We start from the raw sequence: 22,656 nt of genomic DNA, 5'->3' as shown, positions 1-22,656 counted from the left end.
TGGTAAAGCAGGCTCAGAGCTCTCCTGGAGCTGAAGAGCTTAGCTGGCAGTGGAGCCCCACGCTCACGGACCCCAGTGCTGCCTGACAGCTGACAGATTCCCCACACTGATGGGCTTTCCTCAACCTTGGAGGGTCAGGCCCTGGGCACCAGGCTGGGCTCAGGGTCGGGGCACCCATCCCACCCTAGCCCACTGCGAGCCCACTGCGACCTGGCCAAGTCCCCAGTAGGCTCTCCACTGACTTTGCGCTGGATGTTTTATGGTCCCAATTTCAGATCGCAGCATGTCAGTGTTTCACCACTCCTCTGAGAGCCCTCGTCCAAACAAAAGGCTGATTTATTCGTAATGCCTCAAAGCCACCACACAGACAGGCTGACCCCCAGAGCATCCGGAGCCAGGGCCGGGTCTCCAGCCCCGCCTTTGTGGCAGCATTTGCCAGGGTTCGGGAATGAATGAGCAAGTGCACACACAAGTGGATGGCACGTGCCAATCAGGCAGGACAGACAGCTGCACACCTGGAACAGATCCCGCCTACCTGAACAGGCCCCGCCCACTAGAACAGGCCCCGCCCCTCACCCTTTCTCTTGATCCCACCCTGCTGCGCTCAGCCTTCAGCTTGCTGTTCCTAAGCGCCCATGTCCTGCCGGGTCCTCCTCTCCCATCCAGGAACATCCTAACTCCTCCCAGGAGCTCCTCCCAGGCACATCTGTTTGGGAAGACTTCAGGAACCTTCTGCCCGCCTCCTGCTCTGAGCCCCCACAGACCTAGGACATGGTGGGTTAGATGCAGCCCCCACAAAGGATGGCCCCCTGGAGCCTGTGGATGCATCTCCCAGCCAAGGAACCCCAAGAAGCTGGGGGAGGGGCCTGGGGCAGACTCTCTCTCAACAGCTTGAAGGTACCAGTCCTGCCAACCCCTTGACTTTGGGTTTCCAGTCTCCAGACCCTGGGAGAATAAATCTCTGCTCTTTGTGGTGCTTTGCTATGGCCACCCCAGGACACTGATACAGGCACTCGCCCATCTTCCAGATGGGACACTGAGGCTCAGCTTGTAGGAGGTGACGGCTGGGAATGGGCAGGGACGTCTCCACCAGGGGCTGCCTGACTCCACAATAGGGACCCCTCCCACTGCTCCAGGTGCCCCTTCAAACAGAGAGCCAGCCCCAGACAGCAGGGGCCATTGGGAGGCTCTGCACAGCTGCCCAGCTCCCTGGAGGCCCCTGCTCACTCCCTGCCACCAGTTCCCCTTGGGAGGTGCTGGGCTCCCGTCTTGGGCTGGGCCTTAACCGAGAGCAGGTGAGAGCCTGCTCAACCCCTCCATCAATCAGCCACCTTCACAGGCACGCAACCCAGTGTTTAAAAAAAAAAAAAAGAGTTGAGAACTAAGCTTTGAAAGGATCCCTATAAGTCAAAATCAGTCAGCAGAAAATAAATGGAGGAACATTACTGATCTGTGGAAAACGGCGTTTTTACATCAAATCTGTTTGAGGGATAAAGTGTGTTTTAATAGGTGGGTCTTCATCGACGTTTCCACCTCAGCTGTCCTTTAAAAATATTATTTACCCTCCATTGCTCATGACCTGATTGAATTTTAATTTCACCCATCCCTCCTTTTTAACAGTCACTTGAAGTAAAATTTTTAATGAAATTACAGGACTTTTTTTCCCCCATCTTGGCCGTCACTCTTCAAAATGATGCTCGGCGTTTCTACTACCTGGAAGAGTTGGCATTTTTCAGATCTATTTATGGTAATAAAGGGTAATTGGAGAAACTGTGATGTTGCTGGGCCACCTTCTCTTGACATAAAACGTGCCCGGGGAATCTCCTGGAGGGGGTGGAAATTGCTGATACTGGTTCTAAAACAGAAAGCCCTCCCCAGGCTCCCATGCCTGCCGCCTCCCCACCCCCACCTGTCTGCTGTCAGAAAACTGCACGTTCCTTACTTCCAGGAATTTCTCTTTGGAGAAGATGCTGTCATATGGGAACAGAGGAGCTCGGAACAAAGGAAGCGCGGGCGATGGGGTAGTGAAGACTTTGGCTGCGTCCAGCAGGAAGGCTGAGGCTTTTGGGGGCACAGCAGCCCCTGAACGAGTCTCTTGACCTCACAGAGTCCAGACAGGCAGGTCACCCAGAAAGACCCGTCCCTCAGGAGTGTCAGGAAAGCAGGGAGGCTGGTGGATCAGCTACCAGCTTGGAAAGAATCCACCAGGGCCCCTCTGAGACCTGCAAAGACAAATTTATCTCCCAAGAAAGCCAGTGGGAGAGACCAACAATGGATTCTCTCCCTGTTTTCAGAATCGGCTCCTCTCAGCCATCTGGGGGTGCAAAATGACTTCTGGGGGCCTCGGGCATTTGGGCCTCTGTGGGCCACTTCCTCCGTAAAAGATATCAACACTTCTATTTTGCAGCTGCATTGGCGTAAAAAAAAAAAAAAAAGAATATATTCCTATTATATATCAAAACGTTTCCGTGACCTAAAACTTTATTTCTTCTTCTTCTGATTTTAAAGGACAGTAAAGCACTTTTGTGGGTCTCTAAATGGGTCGTGGGCTGTTGGGGGCCGGCGTGAGGCACTCCGCCCATGGCAAAGGTCATGAGGAAGGAGGCTCGACATACGCAAAGGCAGGATCGAGCCTCAGGAGTCCCCCTGGAAATCCTCGAGCATCTACCCCCATAACCAGAGCCTGCCTACTTTACTACTTTGTGCTCTCCCCTACACCTCTGACTTTACGGGGGGCTGTCCCCCACCACCTCTTTCGGAGAAGGAGTTAACTTAGAGCTCTAGTTAATAATAATTCCTGGGCATGGTAGGAGTGTTTCAACCTACAAACTCCTCTGAAGGTTCTCTAGCCTGCCTGACAGGCTTGTCCGGCCACATGTCATTGCTCACGGCCTCCCAACCGTGAGAGGCACGAGACGCTTTAAACCTTCTAAAAACAGGTTCCTTAGAAAAGTTAGAAAACCATTAGTATAAGTATAGTGGGCTGATTAGAAATTATATTGGTGAAGGGTTTTTCATTTGTTGAGCCAATGTTTGTTGCTAAGATTCCACATCCCCTGCCCTTACACACATTAATGAATATATAGAAGAAATAAGTATTAACCTTTGATATAAATCACGTTAGACCTTAGGCTAAGTAAATTCTTTCCTTAACTAAAACCCACTACACCCTCACCGTATAGGAATGTAAATTTATTTGGGTGGCATCTGTTTTAAGAATAATCACCCTTGGAGAAAAAAGTGTTCTGGTTGACTGACCACTGTCACAAGGAGAGGGTCGTAAATTGTCAGCAGGCCCCCTGGCCAGAAGATGATGTAACACCCCTAAGACCTCTGTATACATTTGTGTGAAGCACCTGACTTTAATAAAAGTCAGGACTGCTGTCCCCACGTGACTTTTGTATAGCATCTCAATGTATAAAAACAGACTCTGAAAAATAAAGAATTGGGATCAGTTTCTCGAAATACTGGTCTCCCCATGTCGCTCTCTCTCTCACTTTGGCCGAGTCTCCATCTGGAGCGCAGAACCTGCCATGCTTACTAATTATGCCTGGGCTTCTAAGATCCGACCGGGGAGGCCTCAGTGTCTCCTATCCTTCAGGAGAACGGAAGGACTCCTGTGGCCTACGTAAGTGGTGCAAACTTCTTGTCTTGAAGTTTTATTGGTCTCCCGCATAAACCAAGCTACTCAGCCTCTTTTCTCCACTGAATTTTCCTACTGAGCTATCCTCATTCTATTACTCTTTATATCTTTGATGAATTTAAATAGTCGCCGAAGCCCTCTCCCCTTCGAATACGCTGGATCAGCTGGGGCTGGACCCCGGCAGTGGGCCCTGGTACGGAGCCCCGTATCTGCAGGAGACCCCCGCCAGCCCACCACCTCTGCTGTCCAGCTGCGGCCTGCCCCCCTAGCCCCCATCACTCCTGGGTTCTGTAGTGCAGGCCGGTCGGCAATACGTGCCCCCTCACCTAGGAGGACAGCGGCTGTCACCTCTCCTCTGGAAGGGGACCCTGCTAAGAATCTCAGCAAACCTATAAACATACAGGCACATCAGCACCATTTTATGCTCCATTCCAGGGTTTACAGACCAGCCTGGGACCCAGTATGGGGCTTCCCTGATGGCTCAGTTGGTAAAGAATCTGCCTGTAATGCAGGAGACCCTGGTTCAATTCCTGGGTTGGGAAGATCCGCTGGAGAAGGGATAGGCTACCCACTCCTGTATTCTTGGGCTTCCCTGGTGGCTCAGCTGGTAAAGAATCCACCTGCAATGTGGGAGACCTGGGTTCGATCCCTGGGATGGAAAGATCCCCTGGAGAAGGGAAAGGCCAGTATTCTGCCTGGAGAATTCCGTGGACTATAAGTCCATGGGGTTGCAAAGAGTCGGGCATCACTGAATGACTTTTTCAATGTCACTGGGACCCAATCAATCTATGGGCCAATAAGCCCTTTCCACTTCGGCCGCAGGGCGGGCAGGAAATCAATTTCAAACTCATCTCGGTGGCCTTGACCAGTTGTGGGGCCCATCCAGAGGGGCCTGGACTCTGTGCCTCGCATTAGGTGTGGGACGGCCTGGAGACATCACCCGGGAACCCGCTTTACTCCCAGTGCTGCCGCATCAGTATAGACGAGGAGGGCGAGGCTTGCACACCCAGGCGTGAGCGCCCCCGTGTCTCCTGCGGCCCAGACCCCTCACCTGCAGCCCAGACCTGTGAGCCAGTACTGTCCCCTCCATCACTCCCCCACTCAGCCCCAGGCACCAGCTTTACCCTACTCCTGGCCCTGAGATGCCTCCCCACCCCCGAGTGATGCCACCCACCCCTCACGGTCCTCGGCGCCTCTCCCGTCTCAGGCTTTCCCGAAGACTCCCTGTCTTCTGACCTGTGTCACTTTCTTCCTCGTATCCCACCCTCGTTCACCATCCCATTTTCTCCCCAGAGGCTCCTGGAGAAGGGGGTTGGTTCCTCTTCGTTACTGCCGAATGCATGGCATCGCGTCTCCTCTGATACTTCACGGTTGGGGTCCGTCCCCCCGGGAGCACAGGGACCAAGAGCTTGCCCTTCCCGCCTCCCCAGCACCTGGCACACAGTAGGTCCTCTGGCTGTGAGCAGCTGCAGGCTACATACAGCTGGTACCCCAGAGTTGTCAGGCTGTCAGGGCAGAGGAGGGTGGGGATGACCCCACCGCTCTCAGTGGGACGTCTCGGGAGGTTGGAGATTAGCCGTGTCCGCTACCAACTATTCTGGGACATTGCTTCAGAGAAGGTTTAAATCGTACTTTGAATTAGAAAGAGAATGGTAGGGGTGTGGAGGGAGGCAGCTGGAGGGGCATTTCCTTCTGCCCAGAGGCCCCTTGCCCAGTCACCTTGGGGTGACTCAGCCTTCCCTGGGAAGGAGGAGGAAGAGGGCTTTCTTCCGAAAGGGGACATTTTAAGGGCAGCTGCCAGTGGCAGGGGCTGGTGGGGAGGGCAGATCTTTGGTGTCACATCCTGGGGAAAGCTGTCCCTAATGTGAGTCAGCCTTGAGCACAGCCTGCCCCCTCCAGGGCTCATCTCCTGGCTCTAGGGTCCCCGTTTCTCTCACAGCCCCAGCCTGAACACTCTCTCAGCTGGGCTGCAGGTCAGAGGCCCACCCCAGGCCCCTTAAAACAGGGCCAGGAATCCTTGTCGGCATCACTTAGCCAAACGCCTCAAAAAAACCCGTGTCTGATCATACAGGGACCACCTTCAACATCTGCACCAGAATCAACCACCAAGAGGGCACCTTCGGAAGTTTTTTTAGATATGGTGAAGAATCCACCTGCAGTACAGGAGACCTGGGTTGGATCCCTGGGTTGGGAAGATCCCCTGGAGAAGGGAATGGCTACCCACTCCAGTGTTCTGTCCTGGAGAATTCCATGGAGAGAGGAGCCTGGCGGGCTACAGTCCATGGGGTAGCAAAGAGTTGGATACCACTGACCGAATAACACTTCACTTCTTTTACTTAAATGGGAAACTTTCACACCATTTCTAGAAATGGAAAACAGAGCAACTCCAACAAGGAAGTCAATGGAAAGCCCACAAAAGAAACTCAACATAAACAGAGCGTCCTCTCCTGCTCTGTGTGGTTTACCCAAGACGAGCCCAGGGCCTGGGCTGCCCTCAGCTTATGAGAAGGGAAGCAGAGCACGGTCAGAGGCGTGCTCACCCGGGCCAGGCTCTAGGATGATGGACACAAGAGTGTGGCCCCTGCCAGGCCTCCAGGGTCATTGGATGCTCCTGTCCTGCCCCCTCCACGGCGGCAGAAGTTCCACTTTTGAGAAAACACCCAGCTTCTCTGATTACAGAATCCCTGACATGCCCAGCTTCCATGCCACGGCCCCAGCAACCCGGAAATCCAGTGACAGGGAGCTCAGCACCTCGCCAACAGAACTCCAACAGGACCAGAAGCGTCAGTGAGCTCACCGACGAGCCTCGGCAACTTCCGTTTCTATAAGACCAGGCTGCCCACAGAAGCTCAGCCTCTGTGAGTACATTTCTGTAAAGCCAAAAAGCTATCTGTGAGCAGCAGCTCCCTTCAAATAGAGCCAGGCTTGCACACAGGGCTTCCCCGGTGGCTCAGTGGAATAGGGTCTGCCTGCAGTGCATGAGACACCAGAGACACGGGTTCAATCCCTGGGTCGGGAAGATCCCCTGGAGGAGAAAATGGCAATCCACTCCAGTATTCTTGCCTGAAAAATCCCATGGACAGAGGAGCCTGAAGGGCTACCGTCTATGAGGCCTCAAAGAGTCGGACATGACTCAGTGTCTAAACAGAGAGTGTACAGAGGCTCAGGCTAAGCCCGGAATCCCAGGCTGATGTTGAGCGAGTCTTTGAGAACAGTGACCCACCTTCCACCTCCGTTGGCTGTTATCTCAGCTTCTGCTACACAAGCATCCTCACCGAGGCAGCCTCTTTGCAAGACTCTGCCCCCAAAAGAAGGTTCTCCTAGTGACACTCCCAGGAACCGCACCCCCCGGCCTGGGGAAGCATCAGATGTTCACACCTTTTCTGGAAGTGGCTGCTACTTTGGAGGCCCGTGACCATAGATGTCTCACCTCTCCTAACCCGGCCCCCAGCTGGCACTGGGCGGCTGGGGAGGCAGAATGGAGCTGGCGGACTTGGGGGATGGGTGGGGGTAGGACCAGCTCCAGGAAGAAGCAAACCATCCCAGTGGATGCTTTGAACGTCTGGGACTAAGTATTTTAAGAAAAGAATTTTAAAAATAACATTGGGTGGTTTCTAAAAAGCAAATGCCTGCAGCTCTCTTCACCATGTTTTCTGAGCATGCCACAGCCTGAAAGAATGCGGGACTTTCAGAGTGGCCTTAGTATAAATCTTCCAAACAAAGCAACACATTGCTAGTGAGTCCCTTGTCTCTGCTGAGAAAAAGAGTCCAGAAAACCTCAGGGTCTATAAGATTCTGCCCCATTCTAGCTAAGCAGCTTGGGCAAGTTGCCCATCCCTCCCAGCCTTGGACATCCTATCTGTAAAATGGGACTCCAATAATATCTGCATGAGAAGAATGTTTAGTGGGGAGGTGAATACCACATAAATCTCACCTGTGGATGGTAAAGCCTCATTCACACACCGTTGTAACTGCAGCACCCCAGCCACGTAGCCGTTTAGCTCGCATACTTCATATGACGGGAGGCTGCCTACTTCCCAAAGCTCCTCTTTGTGTTTAGATGAACCTGACTCCCCGAGGGTCTGCCTGTCAGCCCCAGCTCTGCCTTGGGATAGCACAGGCTGCATCTGACCCCTGAACAGCAGTCCTGACCGCCCTCGCTCCCCCGAGGCTCCAGTCTCCCAGCCCCTGCTGAACTTGCCACAAACCAGTGAACTAAGGAATAAACCAGAGCCCACCTGCAATTTCTAAACAAGTCCTTCTTTTCAAAGCAAGTCCACACAGAGAGGTGACCTGTTCCCCAGTTTGCCTCCCTCCATCCCAGGCATCCTCAGCCACCCTCCCAGCACAGGGTCCAGGGCCACAGAATTCCAAGGTACCCGCACACTTGCACTTTGGATGTGTGATCGACGTGCTGATTACATCAGATCAAACAAAGATGGGTTCGGTATGATACTGAAAAATGGAGCGGGATCTGATAAAAGGCTCTCTTACTGCCTCCTTAGCCAAGGTCAGTTACAAATGCCAAGAATTCATCTGTGTCGTGTGGCACAATGGGGCCAGAAGAGAAACCTGACCTCTCCTCTAATGAAGACTCTCACAGATGGAACCCAGGCTTGGGTGGGGCAGACCTGGGCTTATCCTCAGCGGTCAGTGACAGTGGCAGTGGGCAGTGGGTCTGGAGGGGAGTGGTGGAAATGGGCAGCAACCTGGGGATGCCGTGGGCAGAGCCTGGCTCAGGGGTCCCCTGAACAGCAGGAAGGGAACGCGTCAGACAAGAGCTTTATGTCCTCTGAATGGATCCCTAATAATAACCATCAACCAGGAGAAGAAGTAGTCGAGTAAATTTCAACAGAGATGTCCGTTTCATTCAAGGTCACTTTCATCAGCCAAACTGGTTTCATTTTCATAGCCAAGAACAGCCACCGTCTTCCGATATACATATTATCTGTAATAACTAAGGTCGACCCTGCTTCCCTCCATACTTCAGGTTAGTCTAAGGAATTCTAGCTAAAAGTAGAGGGGGAAATATATCTATATGTCTTTCATTGTGAAAACTGGCATATATTGGTAACTTGTTTGAAGAGAAGGAAATGGTGGAATGGTTGGGTTCCTGAACACAAAAAGACCTTTATGTTTGAAATCTAATTTACAAGCTCTCCTCGGGGTGAAGTCACTTTATCTTCCTGCAAAGGACAAGGATGGGAACAGTTCTGTTTGAGACCCAAACATATGGCTGAATTGCATCTCGTGTATCTCAGGCAGAACGCTGCCTTCACAGGAGTGACTTGTTACAAAGCAGACCTGTCAAATCTAGCTCCACACATAAACTTCCTGAGCTGATTTCCCTAAATCACAAGCCTGGCATTTCATCACCAGCTGTGGCGGAGAGTGTTCGACAGTCCTGGGTGAAGGAGCACCACCCCGCCACCTCCCACCAGAGCTAAAAACAGACCCATCTCCATCAACTTGACAAAGACAGAAAACCTGAATTAAGAGCCCTGTCTAAAATTAACAGTGATTGAAAGTTAATGATGGGGCAAATTTGGCAGAACGATCTCAACATGCATCAAGATGTGGTCTCGGCTTTCAGACCGGAGGCCCCAGTGGTAAATGTCGCGGGAGCTCCAGCTGAGACCGCAGCCATGTGGCTTTGTGAGCGCCTTCCTTCCGCCAGGATCAGACCCTTGGCGGACGGTCTGATCTGTCAGCCCAACGCTGCCCCCAGCTCTGGGGCCGGGCTAACACACCCGCTTGTCAACACCCGAAGCTGTGTCTGCGTGTCATCTCAGCATTCTTGACTTAGAATAGCAAGCTAGGAGCAGCGTCTGTCGGGCGAATCAACTGTAGCGCTACCATTTAACTCAATCAGCAAACACACATCACAGGAACACAGTCAAACGCGATCAGAAAATACTCATACACGATGTTATGGGAGTTATTTGAGATTCGATCCACAGCAGGTCCTTCCTGCACTTTCACAAGTATGTGGAAAATCTCTGCGTGTGTCAGTTTCTGCCAGGAGACTATAAACTCCTGGAAAGCAGTCAGCACGACCCACGCCGTGTTCGGATCCCAGCCCTGGTGCAGGGCCAGTACCCTGAGGAGACTCCTGATTAACTGGGAAGCTCCTTGTAACTGCTAACGACTACATTCACGCACACCTACGTGTGAATGCACAAAGATGTGTGTGTGCGAGGAAAACAGACCAGATAGAAACAGTCTGAGTGTAAGAACAGGTTATTAGCAAACTGCTTTCTTTTCTCTTTTGCATGCCTGCAGGTTTGTCTGTCATAGGCTTATATCGCATGATTTACAACCCGGTGAGGGGGCATCCTATGACAGAAGAGGTGGGCACAGCTGTGCATGGTCACAGAGCTCTGTCCACATGAGCTTTGGGGCAGCCAGGAAGGCAGAGACCACTACCCACTGCGCTCCTGTTAGGCGTCGAGAATTGCCCGCACATCACCTTGCATTGAATTCACCCAGCTCTTGTGTTTATATGGCAGGCGCTAATCTGGAACTTTCTAAGCTGTAAGCAATTCACCAAATTAATCTTCATAACAACCCCATGACTATAGTAGGTCCTCCTATTATCCCCTTGACTGCTGATGTGCAGAGCAGTTAAGTAACTCACACTTAGATCCCATGCAGCTGATGGGAGAGAAATGGGTTTGAATGAGATGGAGAGCCCGGCCAGGTCTACCCGACAAGAAATCAGCCACATTTGTTCCCACCTCTCCCCACCCCGCGGACACTCTCTGATCTGTCATCTCTAAGGACGCTTGGGCAGGCGGATGCTTATTTCAGTGAGGCTGAAATGTGCAAATGTGTGTGTTGCTCTGTTAGTGCTGTTGAAGTGAAGTGGAACTTGCTCAGTCGTGTCTGACTCTTTGCGACCCCATGGACTGTACAGCCCGCCAGGTTCCTCTGTCTGTGGGATTCTCCAGGCAAGGATCCTGGAGTGGGTTGCTACTCCCTTCTCCAAAGGCTGCCATTTCCTTCTTCCTTTGTGCTGTTGCTTGGCTGTTATTATCGTTTTCGCTGGGCTGGCCCAGGCCGGCTCTGGGTGATCTGGCCCAAATTGAGATGCTCCCCCATGCAAACTGAGGTAGTGTAGGCGAGCCCCCCTCATGCTCATCAGCACTGTTCACAAGAACTGGACACATGAGACAAGAGCTCACCTGCTGGCCCTGGCGGGTCCTCTCTCCAGAAATGCTAGAGCAGGGCACTGCCTGAGATGCCGCCAGGCCCAGAATCAGAGTGCTCACCCAGCCCAGGCCGTGGGAACGTGGGGGTTTCGTGTCCTGGGAGGTCTGTGGAGCTGGCCCAGACGCTTCTTGGATTTTCCCGTTTATCCTCTGAGTGAGATGCTGATACAGACCCCAGCACCTCCGTTGGATGCTTCTGCACCCCCATACTTGACTCAGAGGGAAGAAAAAACACAGCTTCCCATCTGAGGCTGAGTCTCCCCTCATCATGGCAGTGAGCTCCCCATCACCAGGGGCAAGCAAGCACACACCTGCGGAGGACCTGAACGAGGTGTCCAGGGGGACTCACCCCAGCCCGGCTGGACCAGACAGACTCACCGGCCCTCCCCTTGTCCCATGCCCCTATCCTGCCCTGGGCCTATCTCATCACACGCCAGGCCAGTGATGGATGGACTTGGTCAGACACTTCCTGCTGAGGATCCCTCCAGTCCCAACCCAGACCAGCCATCTGTCGAATTGTTGGCAACTGAACCCCAACCGAAGCTCAGAGGCCCACAGGAAGGCATGCTTTGGCTGGGGTGTCCCTGCTCAAGGCCCTTCCTCCCAGCCATCGTCCACCTGAGCAGAGAGGCAGCAGGGGCAGACGGCCACTGCAGACCCAGGGGGACAGCACAGGGCTCGGGCCCCCTCGGGATACTACCTGCAAGGCGTGGTCTGCTCAGAGACGAGGCCTCAGGCCTTGATGGCCACCAAGACGCCAGCCTTGGGCTCAGCAGGCTCTAGGCCATGCAGGGTCGGAGGCTAACTTGGCCAGAGAGTATGAATAGAAAGATAGAAAATGGGTGAGTCAGGCCATATCGTCCAAAAATCCCAAGCCCGGGGGGCCTGGGGTGCAGGCCGTCCCCTTGCTGCTGCAGCCAATTTCCACGGGAGAAACTCAGCAACGTCAGGTGACCCAGTGACCAGCAGGGTCACGATCTGTGGTGAGTGGACGTTCCCCACCCCTATGGCTCCCGGGACGCGTGTGTAGGCAAGCCCGTGGCAACTCAGTTCATCCACCAGTGATTAAAACCTGCAATTCCCACACCCGTGGGGCACACCAGGAGTTCCAGGCTGCCCGGCCAGCCTCTCAAGTGTCCCGGTTCATCTTCCAACACGAGGATCCTCAGGCCCCAGGGAGAAGGAAATAACTCTGGCTGCAACTCATCCTTTTTTTTTTTTTTTTTCCATCAGATAATGTATGAATAAAGTCCCACCAAGACACCGAAGCCTGGCGGCTGAGGAAGGCGGAGCGCCAGACCCAAGCACGAAATGATGAACTTATAATCCCTCTCCGGAGCAGTCAGGATGGAAACCGACGTCACCATGGAAACCAGGGAGGCGTCCTGAGGTTCTCCGGGAGGACGAGGCGGGCCCTTCAGCTGGAAGGAGTGAGTGAGCAGACTGCAGGATGGGGCCTCCCTGGTCTTGGAGTCTGCTCGGTACATCCGCTCGCCGAGGTGAGAACGGGCGGCCTCTCAAACCAGGATCACGGGCCCCTGTGCCCTCAGAGTCTGCAGCCAGGACATGGGTGGGCACAGCCCTTGCGAACCTCCACAGAAACACAGCAGAGGGACCTCGGGATAAACAGCCTGGCTCTGTGCAGGAGGCCCCAGAATGTTCAGCAAAAGGCCGGTTCTGCTTGGTGCTAAGGCCTCCCCTCTCTGCCTCCAGGAGCTCCCCAGAGCAGGGAGACACCCATCAGTTGGACCGAGGCCTGGGGCAGGTTCCTGGGGTGGAGACACCCAGGAGAGGCGTGCTGCCACTGCAGAGTGGTCTAGGGGATGGGGTGTGGATGCTCCGGCAGACAGACCTCAGGAGGGAGGAACAAAGTGCACGGAGACGAAACACCGAGGCGGGGACGGGCCGTGCGCACCGAGGCCGGGGCTCAGCTGGGACAAAGCGCAGCATGAAAGCAACTCCAGGCTGCAGCCAGAAGGCGCCGGGCAAATGGAAAACTGCCGATTCACCCTGAGAAACGCACCTCAGCTGGGCATGAGGCGGAGCAGCATGGGGATGCGGTGAGCAATTGCAGACGCAGGAGAAGGTCCTGGAACGCTCCAGCTGCAGCGCCACAAACCAGCACGCTCACTCACAGGCCAGGAGCGGCCTGGAGAACGGGAACAGCCGCCGACAGTCATGGGCAAACTTGTTTCTTTGGGGGGAAAGCTTTGACGGCGTTGATGTGTAATTTTGCAATCAAAATTAAGTCAGCCGAGCTGCCAAGGACCCTCATTTGAAACGGTTTTACCCGAGCTGTTAATTCTATCCTCAGCTTCCGTATAACTCATTATCAACAACAGTAATGACGAAGCTCCCGGATGGACCGGTTGGTCCTCTGAATACAAACTTCTCCCTCCCGCCTCCTCCATGCCCGGCGCCAGCCTGCACGCTCAGGGCGGGAAACTGGGGGCTCATCGCTCCCTCCCTCTGCCAGGCTCGCTCATCAGAATCGAAGAAAAACGGCGGCAATCCTGGTTCCCAGCCCTCCGGGTGTCCTCAGCACAGCTCTGGTTGGAGGTCAGGGGCTTGCATCCCATCTCAGACACGAGAGGCTGGTGACCGTGAGCAGAGCTCGTGCCCTCTCTGGGCACAGTCTCCCCCAGGCTCTTCCTGGGTGCTGAAGCGGATGGTCTGATAGGAAGCTCGCCTGTCCTGGGCACGCAGCACGGGCCACGGACACAGCAGACGCTCCACAAGAGGACCTCCTCCCGCAGGAGCCACAGGAGCTGCCTGCTCACTATCCCAGCACTTCTGTTTATGCTATTCTCACTATTATCCCAGTTTCATAGATGGGGAAACGGAGCTTAGAGAGGGGGACTCACTTGCACTTGGCCAATTTCATCTGTAAACGCTGCTTCAGGGACCAAGAATCACAGCTTTCAAACCATACGGGGGACACGACTTGACATGTCCTTTAAGCCTGAGGGGTGGTCCTTAGTGGGGGAGACTTCCAGGGGCTGTACCCAAAGGGGGCTCTGGATGGGAGCCCTGGAGGTGAATGGGCACCTCCCCCAGGAGGCCAGGCCCTGTGATATTACAGACCCCCTGCACTCTCCCCTTCGCCCCCTCCATATGTGAAGAGGGGACGTGTAATCTGGGGCAGGCGGTGATGGCTGAAAAGCCCTTTGTAGGAAAAGGGATCCTTCCTTCTTTAAGCTGCTCTCCAATCCCCCATAAATCTTCCTGCAGCCCAGAGCAGAGGATTTGAGGCTCTAGGAAGCTCAGCCATTCAGAGGCAAAGCTGAAAATGTAGCTGACATGCAGCCCCCCGGGTGGCGTGGGAAGGCGGGCGGGCGGGCGGGCGGGGGTGTCTGTCACCAGCTCGAGCTCTGGAGCTGCGATTCGGGGTCAGGTTCTGGGCCCTTGCCAAAGCCTTCATTATGCTTGGAGAATGTTCTTTTTAAATTGTCTCTCTTTGTTTTCCCACTCCCCCAAATTTATTTAAAAATAAACTGCGTGAATTCAATGCACGGTTTCACAGCCCCATAATAAGCAATTTCCTAGCGAGTGTCAGAGCCAATGCCGCCTCCTGAGTGCGCAGGCACCCAGGCCTGTCAGTGGTTCGCAGACGCGGAACAACCAACCCCCAAGGGTGGCAACTGTGGTGTTGGAGAAGACTCTGGAGAGTCCCTTGGATTGCAAGGAGATCCAACCAGTCCATCCTAAAGGAGATCCGTCCTGGGTGTTCATTGGAAGGACTGATGCTGAAGCTGAAGCTCTAATACTTTGGCCACCCGATGCGAAGAACTGACTGATTTGAAAAGACCCTGATGCTGGGAAAGATTGAAAGGCAGGAGGAGAAGGGGGCGACAGAGGATGAGATGGTTGGATGGCATCACCGACTCAATGGACACGAAGCTGAGCAAACTCCAGGAGATGGTGGAGGACAGAGGAGCCTGGTGTGCTGCAGTCCCTGGGGTCGCAAAGAGTCAGACACAACTTAGCCACTGAACAATGAGGGTGGAAGGGGTCCCCTGAGAACCTGCCCCAGAATCGCCCCTTTCTGTGTCCTGTCATCTCTTATTGTGCTAGGCATCACAGAGATGCTGTTGTTTAATTCTCCAACAACCCTGCAGCAGAGATAAGATCATTCCTATTTACACATGAAGAACTCGAGACTCGGAGAGATTAATGAATTTGTTAAGGCTCACACAGTTAGCAAGCGGCAGAGCAGAAAGTCAGGCGCAGGTCGTCGGAGCCCCGTGCTCTGCGCCTCACAGCTGTATTTATGAATGTGCTGGCTCGCCATTCTGGCCATGGTGTTCTGGACACCCCGAAGACTGTTGCCACTGCTCTTAAAGTGAGACCTCACTTGAACAGTATTCAGGGTAATCAGGTCATTGAAAAATACCACAGACTATCACCTCCCTTGCCGTAGGCCCAATACTTCTGTTAATGCGGCCTGGGATGGAAGTGTCACACAATTCCGTTTTGGGGAGCTGGTACTCCACAGAGAGCCTGGGACTATTCTAACCTGCTTCTGGGACGGCGGGACTGGGAACCTGGATGCACAAATTACATGCATCCCCATAAAACTGCTTCTGTGACTTAAGTCCCTCCCACCGGGTCACGTTTTGGAGTGCACATGGACTCGAGCCAGGGCCTCCCCTCATCTCCCAGTGGCTTGAGTCACGGTTTCTCCCACTTTCCTGAAGGCTGGACTGGGTGACCACCCAACCAGGGCGTCTTAGGGGCAGGTGTTCAAGCGGTGCCTCAGAGACTAAGTAAAGAAATGAATGAATGGATGCTTTCAGCCCACGACTGTAGCCCAAGGGCCTGAGCCCACTGTGAGCCAGAGAGCTCCCTGCCTCCGCAGAGTAGGCCGTCTTGGGGGAGCGAGATAGACAAGCCCAGACCGGGGAGCACATAGCCCACCGATGGCCACGAAGGCCGTGGAGGGGCCAGGGTGAGGGATGTGGACAGTGTCTCAGAGACGGCGGTGCAGGGGAGGGGGGAGGGCAAGAGCAGGGGAGGAAGGAAGAGAGGCGGAGAGGAAGGTCGTCCGCAGACGGACCAGAGATGCCAAGGAGGACGGGGCTGCAGGGATGCTCTGACAGCCTCACCCAGACCCAGCCCTCCACGTCCGCCTCTCGGTGCCCAGGCTGACGGACATCGCTGAGACACGCAAGAACGAGGGCCACTTCCCGTACCTGCCGATGGCAAAAAAGCGCGCGCCAACAGCCCCAGGCTTGTTCTGTCTGATCGCGGTGGGGTGGGGGGGAGGCCCTGGCAGCTGCGTCTGTGGTCCCTGCCAAGCAAGGCAGACGCAGGTGGCTGTGAATTTATGAGATACTCTGTGGAGAAGGTGCCTGGTTTTCTCTCCTGGGGAGTCCCAGCGGGACGGTCCACACGTCATTTATTACCATCAGTGGCAGCCCGGGCTGCTGCAAGCGTGATCATGAGTAGCAGGTACTTGTCAGGTTCCTGGGGCCACACCGCTGCCCCTCCCCACTCAGCGAGGCCTGGGGCTCCGTGGACACCTGTGGACAGGACCAGCTGGTGGGACCACACCTCTGTTTTGCATGTCAGGCTCTGAGGTCCTTTTTGAAGAAATGCTTCTGGACCTTAAAAACATTTGAAAGCTGAAGACCGCCCCGTCCAAGCAGATGTCCTGACTGCATCAGATGCCCCAAGCCCAGCCCTCATCTAGGCTCCACCTCAGGCAGCACAGCCCACTGAGATGCCCCATACCAAAGCTTGGGGTCCTGTGACACACCCTCTCCCCATTCCCCTGCCCAACTGCCAACATCCTGGCCCATTCTCATCTTCCCCAGACCCTCCACTTTCCTCCCGCTTGGCTGATGTCACTCCCAGGGAGCCCCGCCCTCTCTCACCTGGACCACTCAGGTTCTCCTCGGCCCTCGAGGGACCCCTGGACCCCTCCCTTCCCCACCGCCCCCCACCACGCTACAGCCAGGGCCATGTTTCCAAAACGCCAGTCTGATCAAATCCCCCTCCGTGGCCCCTGACTGATCTCCCCCCGCAGCTTGCAGAGCTCTGCCTGGGTCCACGGACCTCTCGCCGCTGTTGAGTCACTGAGCTACCTGTGAGGCTGATGGCATTTCTGCCAGGAGCTGTCAGCCTCACACAGACGAGATCTCAGAGGTACAGAAAGATCAGGAAGCATGAAGCTTGGATGCGGCGGGACTGGGATTTGAACCCCAGCCAGCCAGCTTCCCTGGTGGCTCAGACGGGTCGGGAAGATCCCCTGGGGAAGCGAATGGCTAGCCACTCCAGTACTGTTGCCTGGAGAATCCCCATGGACAGAGGAGGCTCTCGGGCTACAGTCCACAGGGTCGCAAAGAGTCGGACATGACAGAGTGGCTAACAGAGGCAGCTCCAAAGCAGGACTCTTCCAGGCTGCTTCTGCTGGGAAACTTGAGCACAGAGGATCTTGAAGAGCTGCTGGTGTGAACACTTGTGACCCCAGGTTCTGTCACTTATGCACCGTGTGACATCAGGTAAGCGTCCTGAGCCCCGTGACCTAAGGCTTTTCCTCTGCAGATGCAGCTGACAACCCTGGCCTCTGCGGTCACTGCCCAGTCTAAGGAACCAAGGTGAAAGCCGTCTGCACAACAGGGTCTGGTATGTAATGCATGCTCCTGCCAAGGTCAGTTCACCTCCCCTGACTTTCCTTCTGTCTCATTAAAGGGAACAAAACAAAAGCCATCCTCGAAGGAAGAGAAAATATTACGGCCAAGACTCCTCAGCCTGACCATTTGCTAATGGCTCAGCGGTAAAGAATCTGCCTGCAGTGCAGGAGATGCAGGAGACATGGGTTTGATCCCTGGGTCGGGAAGATCCCCTGGAGGAGGAAATGGCAACCCACTCCAGGATTCTTGCCTGGAGAATTCCAAGGAGAGAGGGCCCTGGTGGGCTATAGTCCATGGGGTCGCAAAGAGACGAAACTGAGCACGCCCGCAGCAGAACAGCGGGCCTTGCTCTGAGCGGGAGACTGAGACGGCCCAGGAAGGGGAACCTACAGACGGACTCCAGGACTGGGCCTCTCCAGCCCTGCTGCAGGGGGGCCCCTGGAAGCACACTCTGTGGACAAGCGGTGATCTTTGGGGGCTCCAGAGCCAGCCCAGAGAAAAGGTCAGTGCCCTGGCTTGTGTCACGTTGAGAGGAACAAGAACAAGATGTCACCGTGAAGACAGGTGCGTTTGCCTGTCCAAGGACAGCCTGGAATGTTCCCACATGGAAAGAAAGATGCCCACGAATCAACCCAGCTGATCTGAGGCAACTACTGCCAAGAAGACCTGGGTTGGACCTGGATTCTAAGCCCCAGCCTGTGTGAGGCTTCACAAGCTAAGAGGGTGGTGGTGGTGATGGTGATGTGATGGTAGTGACGTGGTGGTGATGCTGACACCATGATGGTGGTGGTGGTGGTTAGGGTGATGACTGTGATGGTGCTGGTGGGGGGGGTGGTGATGGTGATGATGGGTATGGTGGTGATGGTGGTGGTGGTGATGGTGGTGGTGGTGATACTGATGTCATGACGGGGGTGCTGGTGATTAAGATGGTTGCTATGGTGATGGTGGTGGTGATGGTGGTGGTGGTGGTGGTGGTGGTGGTGGTGGTGATGTGATGGTAGTGAGGTGGTGGTGATGCTGACACCATGATGGTGGTGGTGGTGATTAGGGTGATGACTGTGGTGGTGCTGGTGGTGCTGGTGGTGGTGATACTGATGTCACGACGGGGTGCTGGTGATTAAGATGGTTGCTGTGGTGATGTGGATGGTGGTGGTGGTGGTGGTGACGAAGGTGATCACTGACAGTTACTGAGCCCTCTGCAGTGTTCAAGTGTTGTATATGCTCAGTTCCCCTTGCCTTTCACAACAAACCAGTGAAGGCTGTGCTATTACTATGCCATCATTGTTCCTGGTTCACAGATGGACACATGAGCCCAGGAGGCCTAGGTGTGCTTCTTAAGGTCACATCTGCAATCAGTGGCAGAGTCAATGTTTATCCTCAGATCCATCTGACCCCAGGGTCCACCTGAATGTAGCTGGAAGGGTCTGCTGGTCGAACAGGGGGGCTGAGGAGCTGCAGTAAGGCAGGGGTACCTTCACAAGGAGTCACAAAGAGGCGCCGTGTATCAGAAGAACCTTGGGAAGGTCCCTGACTGAGCTGGGTTAGTGTGGGGGCTTCTGGGGCAGAAGATACGGCTAGAGTTGGCCAGGAGAGCCTTGGAGGCCAGGCCGGGGGCTCAGGTGTGACATCTGGCAGCGGGTCGCCAGCTGAGGAGGGCAGCTGTCGGTGTGGTCAGCACCCAGTCGCGGTAAGGTCGGTCTCTGTGGTCAGCCTCCACCAGGCCTGCAGCTCTGCGGGGCAGGACCCTCTCCCTGGGCCCTGGAGCTCGGCCCCCAGCGGAGACAATCTTGTCCCAGGAACCCGGAAGCCCATCCAGTAGCTGCATGGGTGATGAGCACATAGGCTCAGCTCAGTGTTGCTGCTGCTGCTGCTAAGTCGCTTCAATCGTGTCCAACCCTCTGCAACCCCACTGACGGCAGCCCACCAGGCTCCCCCGTCCCTGGGAGTGCCCACTAATTAATCCACCATGAAAAGTCAAACAAAGCAAAAAAAAAAAAAAAATCACCAATGGCCTTTTTCTTCCACGTGGCAGGGAAAACTATCCACCTGGACTGGTGTTAGATAAAGTGGGGTCCAGTGTGGGGACTCCATTTCTGAGCAAGCCTTGAACTCATTTGTTAAAAGGCCAGGACCCCTCACCACGCCTGGCTGAGATGCACATTCCCTACCGGAAGGGTCTGACATCTGGGATGTGAGTTCAATCACTTCCAGTCCCATCTTGCCATTCTCGTCTCTCAGAGCCCTCCGCCTTCCCACGGGCTGTTCCCTCTGCCCTTCCATGTTCTGTCTGCCCGGCCCCAGATCACAGAGAGGGTCCTGGCGTGCAAGACCCAGACCCAGGTGTCCGGACCCCAAGCCTGGTGCCCTTCTAGCCCCACGCCTCCACCCATCAGACCATGTGTCATAGACCAGGATGGCATCAAAAGGAGGCGTGCTCGCCCCCCAGGGCAACCTCAGAAGGGCTCGGGCCTCCTGGAGGCCCCGGCGTCTGTGTGAGCCTCACATCCATGCAGGGGCACAGTCGTGTCTCCGGTGACTGCTTCCCCATGAAACTGCAGCGGTGCCTCAGTTTCCCTGTCCCTCCTTAGCCATCGCGTGAAGGTCAGTTTAATGAAAGCCTCACAGCTGCCAGCAGCGGGGTCCCCAGCATCCCTTCTCTCCGTGTGGGGATGTCTCCTGTTGCTTTGGAGCCAAGCAAGCAGGTTCTGTATCTTTTCTTTATAAAATAGTATTATTCGTCGTCATCGGCTCCCTGGGACTGTGATAACAGAAGCGGGGGGTGCTGCCATTATGCGGTCCAGCCCGCATCAGGCGGCCGATGGGGGGGCGGCACCGAGGGCCTGGGGGCTGGACCTGGCTTCCGGCGAGGAGCTGCTGATCTGGGCAAGGGCTGTAGGCACTCGCTTTCAAACAAACGCGATAAACTGGAATCAGATCCCCGCCGCCTTGCTGTGCTGCTTGCTGGCAAGGGGTGACGTTCATGGGGAAGCAGTCACCGGAGACACAGGCTCATCTCCAAAGTCACTGCACTGACAAGGTTTCCCTGAGGAAACTCAAAGGCGACCATCATTTTAAAAATCTGCTTGGCATCCACGTGCTACGATTAGGCATGATGAATTAACCTCCAAATGACGTATTTTGTTTGCTAAAATAACGATCCCACTGGTGGGAAGTATGGAGCGGGTGGGGTGGTGTGGAGCCACAAAAAGGAGGAGGAAGGGAAGGGGGCTCATAAATCCCCGTGCGGCAGCGAGGAAGCTGAGGGCTGGGGATGGGCACGGAGCCGGAGCCTGGGTGGGCTCGGTGCAGAGAAACAGAACCTGGGGACCTTGGGGCTGCACTCTTGTCCTCAAACTAGAGGACATTTATCACCCCCAAGAGCAGAAAGACACATGAAGAGGGGCCAGGATGGGCTTTGGGGGCCAGCCCCGTTCCATCAGTCTGGCACCAAGGTCTTCCAGCAGGAAGACAAAGCAGTGGCAATGCAGAACCTTCAGGCTCCAGGGGCAGGGACTCACCCGGAAAGGCTGAGATAACACGGAGGAGCCACCACCATCCCACGTGAAGAAGAGGGAGACAGGTGTTGCAGAGTGGGGGGCAGTGACCAACACTTGTGAGCTCCCCCTTCTCCAGACATTCACCCACAGGACTCACGGAACACTCAGCCCCCACCCTCAGAGCTGGGACTGGCACACCCATTTCACAGATGGGGAAAACTGAGCCTCAGGTTCTCAGTCCAAAGTCAGACAATAGGCTGCTGATCTGGGACTCCAGCTAGATCCAGCTGACTGGGTTGCAACACCTGCTCGCAGTGAGAATGTGGGCTGCCAGAGGCCCTGAGAAGGGTAAATGTCCCTATTTTTTTTTTTGAAAAAGAAGAATATCTGAATTCAGAAAAAATGACCTAGTGAGCTTAGAATCAAACCCTGCATAATGGAATCAATGTTAAACAGAAACTTTTGAGATTTCAGAGAGAGATACACCAATACGGACTCACCAAGAGCAGACAGTGCCCCCAGGAGTGAGTCGGGGACCACGAGCTGAGTGGTCAGCGGCCGTGGCCTGGGAGATGCAGTGGGTCCCGGGATCATGCCCATAGGATCTGCTCGTGGCCCAAGCTGTGACCACTTAGATCTGCCCCCACAGCTCCAGCGTCTCTAACTCACAGAGCCTCACACCACTCAAGGGTCCCAGCAAATCCCTTAAGCCTTAGAGGGAAGAAGCAGAAAGATACACCGGAAGGTTAGCAAGACAGAGCTTGGGCATCACTGTGGACTCCTGTCCTCGTGGTCCACGGGACCCCCTGTGTTTCTGCTGCTTGGCAGTCAGAAAGTAAAGGAAAGTGAAGTCTCTTAGTCGTGTCCGACTCTTTGCAACCCCATGGACTGTAGCCTACTAGGCTCCTCCATCCATGGGATTCTCCAGGCATGAATACTGGAGTGGGTTGCCATTTCCTTCTCCAGGGGATCTTCCCAACCCAGGGATCAAACCCGGGTCTCCCGCGTTGCAGGCAGATGCTTTACCCTCTGAGCCACAGGGAAGCCCATCGACAGTCAGAGGCAGACCCAAAAGAAACAGCATCTGCAACTCAGCAGATGAGTTAGCCAGACACAGCCGAGTTCAGACCCCAGCATTACAACCTCCTTATTGGCCTCAATGGTCATCCCTTCACCCCTGGTTAGCTGGGTAACCTTGCGTAAAACACTTAGCTTCTCTGATCCTCCAAGTCCTCATTTTAAAAGAAGATGCTGAAGCTCCAATACTTTGGTTACCTGATGCTAAGAGCTGACTCATTAGGAAAGACCCTGATGCTGGGGAAAATTGAGGGCAGGAGGAGAAGGGAGTGACAGAGGATGAGATGGTTGGATGGCATCACTGACACAATGGACATGGGTTTGAGCCAACTCTGGGAGATGGTGAAGGACAGGAAGCCTGGCGTGCTGCAGTCCATGGGGTCGTAAAGGGCTGGACACAACTTAGTGACTGAACAACAACAAGGGGAGATAACAATATACCTGGTGCGGAGTCAGGTATGTTGCAAACACTCAAAGATTTTTAGTCATTTTTCTCCTTTTGTTTTCATAACTCACAACTTGTGAATGCAGCCTCACTGTGTTGTTTCAGAGGGGAGCATCTCCCCCTGTGGCTGGCACCTGCCTGTACCAAC

At 54.6% G+C, this 22,656-nt stretch overlaps 1 protein-coding gene across 2 annotated transcripts in view; it reads right to left on the bottom strand.

The window, feature by feature from the left end:
• Nucleotides 1-22,656, bottom strand: part of SORCS2 (sortilin related VPS10 domain containing receptor 2) — a 493,339-nt gene that overhangs the window by 314,008 nt on the left and 156,675 nt on the right. The gene's annotated exons all lie outside the window — the stretch shown is intronic.

The sequence above is a fragment of the Bos javanicus genome, chromosome 6 (genome assembly GCF_032452875.1).
Source record: "Bos javanicus breed banteng chromosome 6, ARS-OSU_banteng_1.0, whole genome shotgun sequence".
Taxonomy (NCBI): Eukaryota; Metazoa; Chordata; class Mammalia; order Artiodactyla; family Bovidae; genus Bos; species Bos javanicus.
Note: the sequence above shows the minus strand (reverse complement) of the source record. Positions and strands in the feature narration are given on the sequence as shown.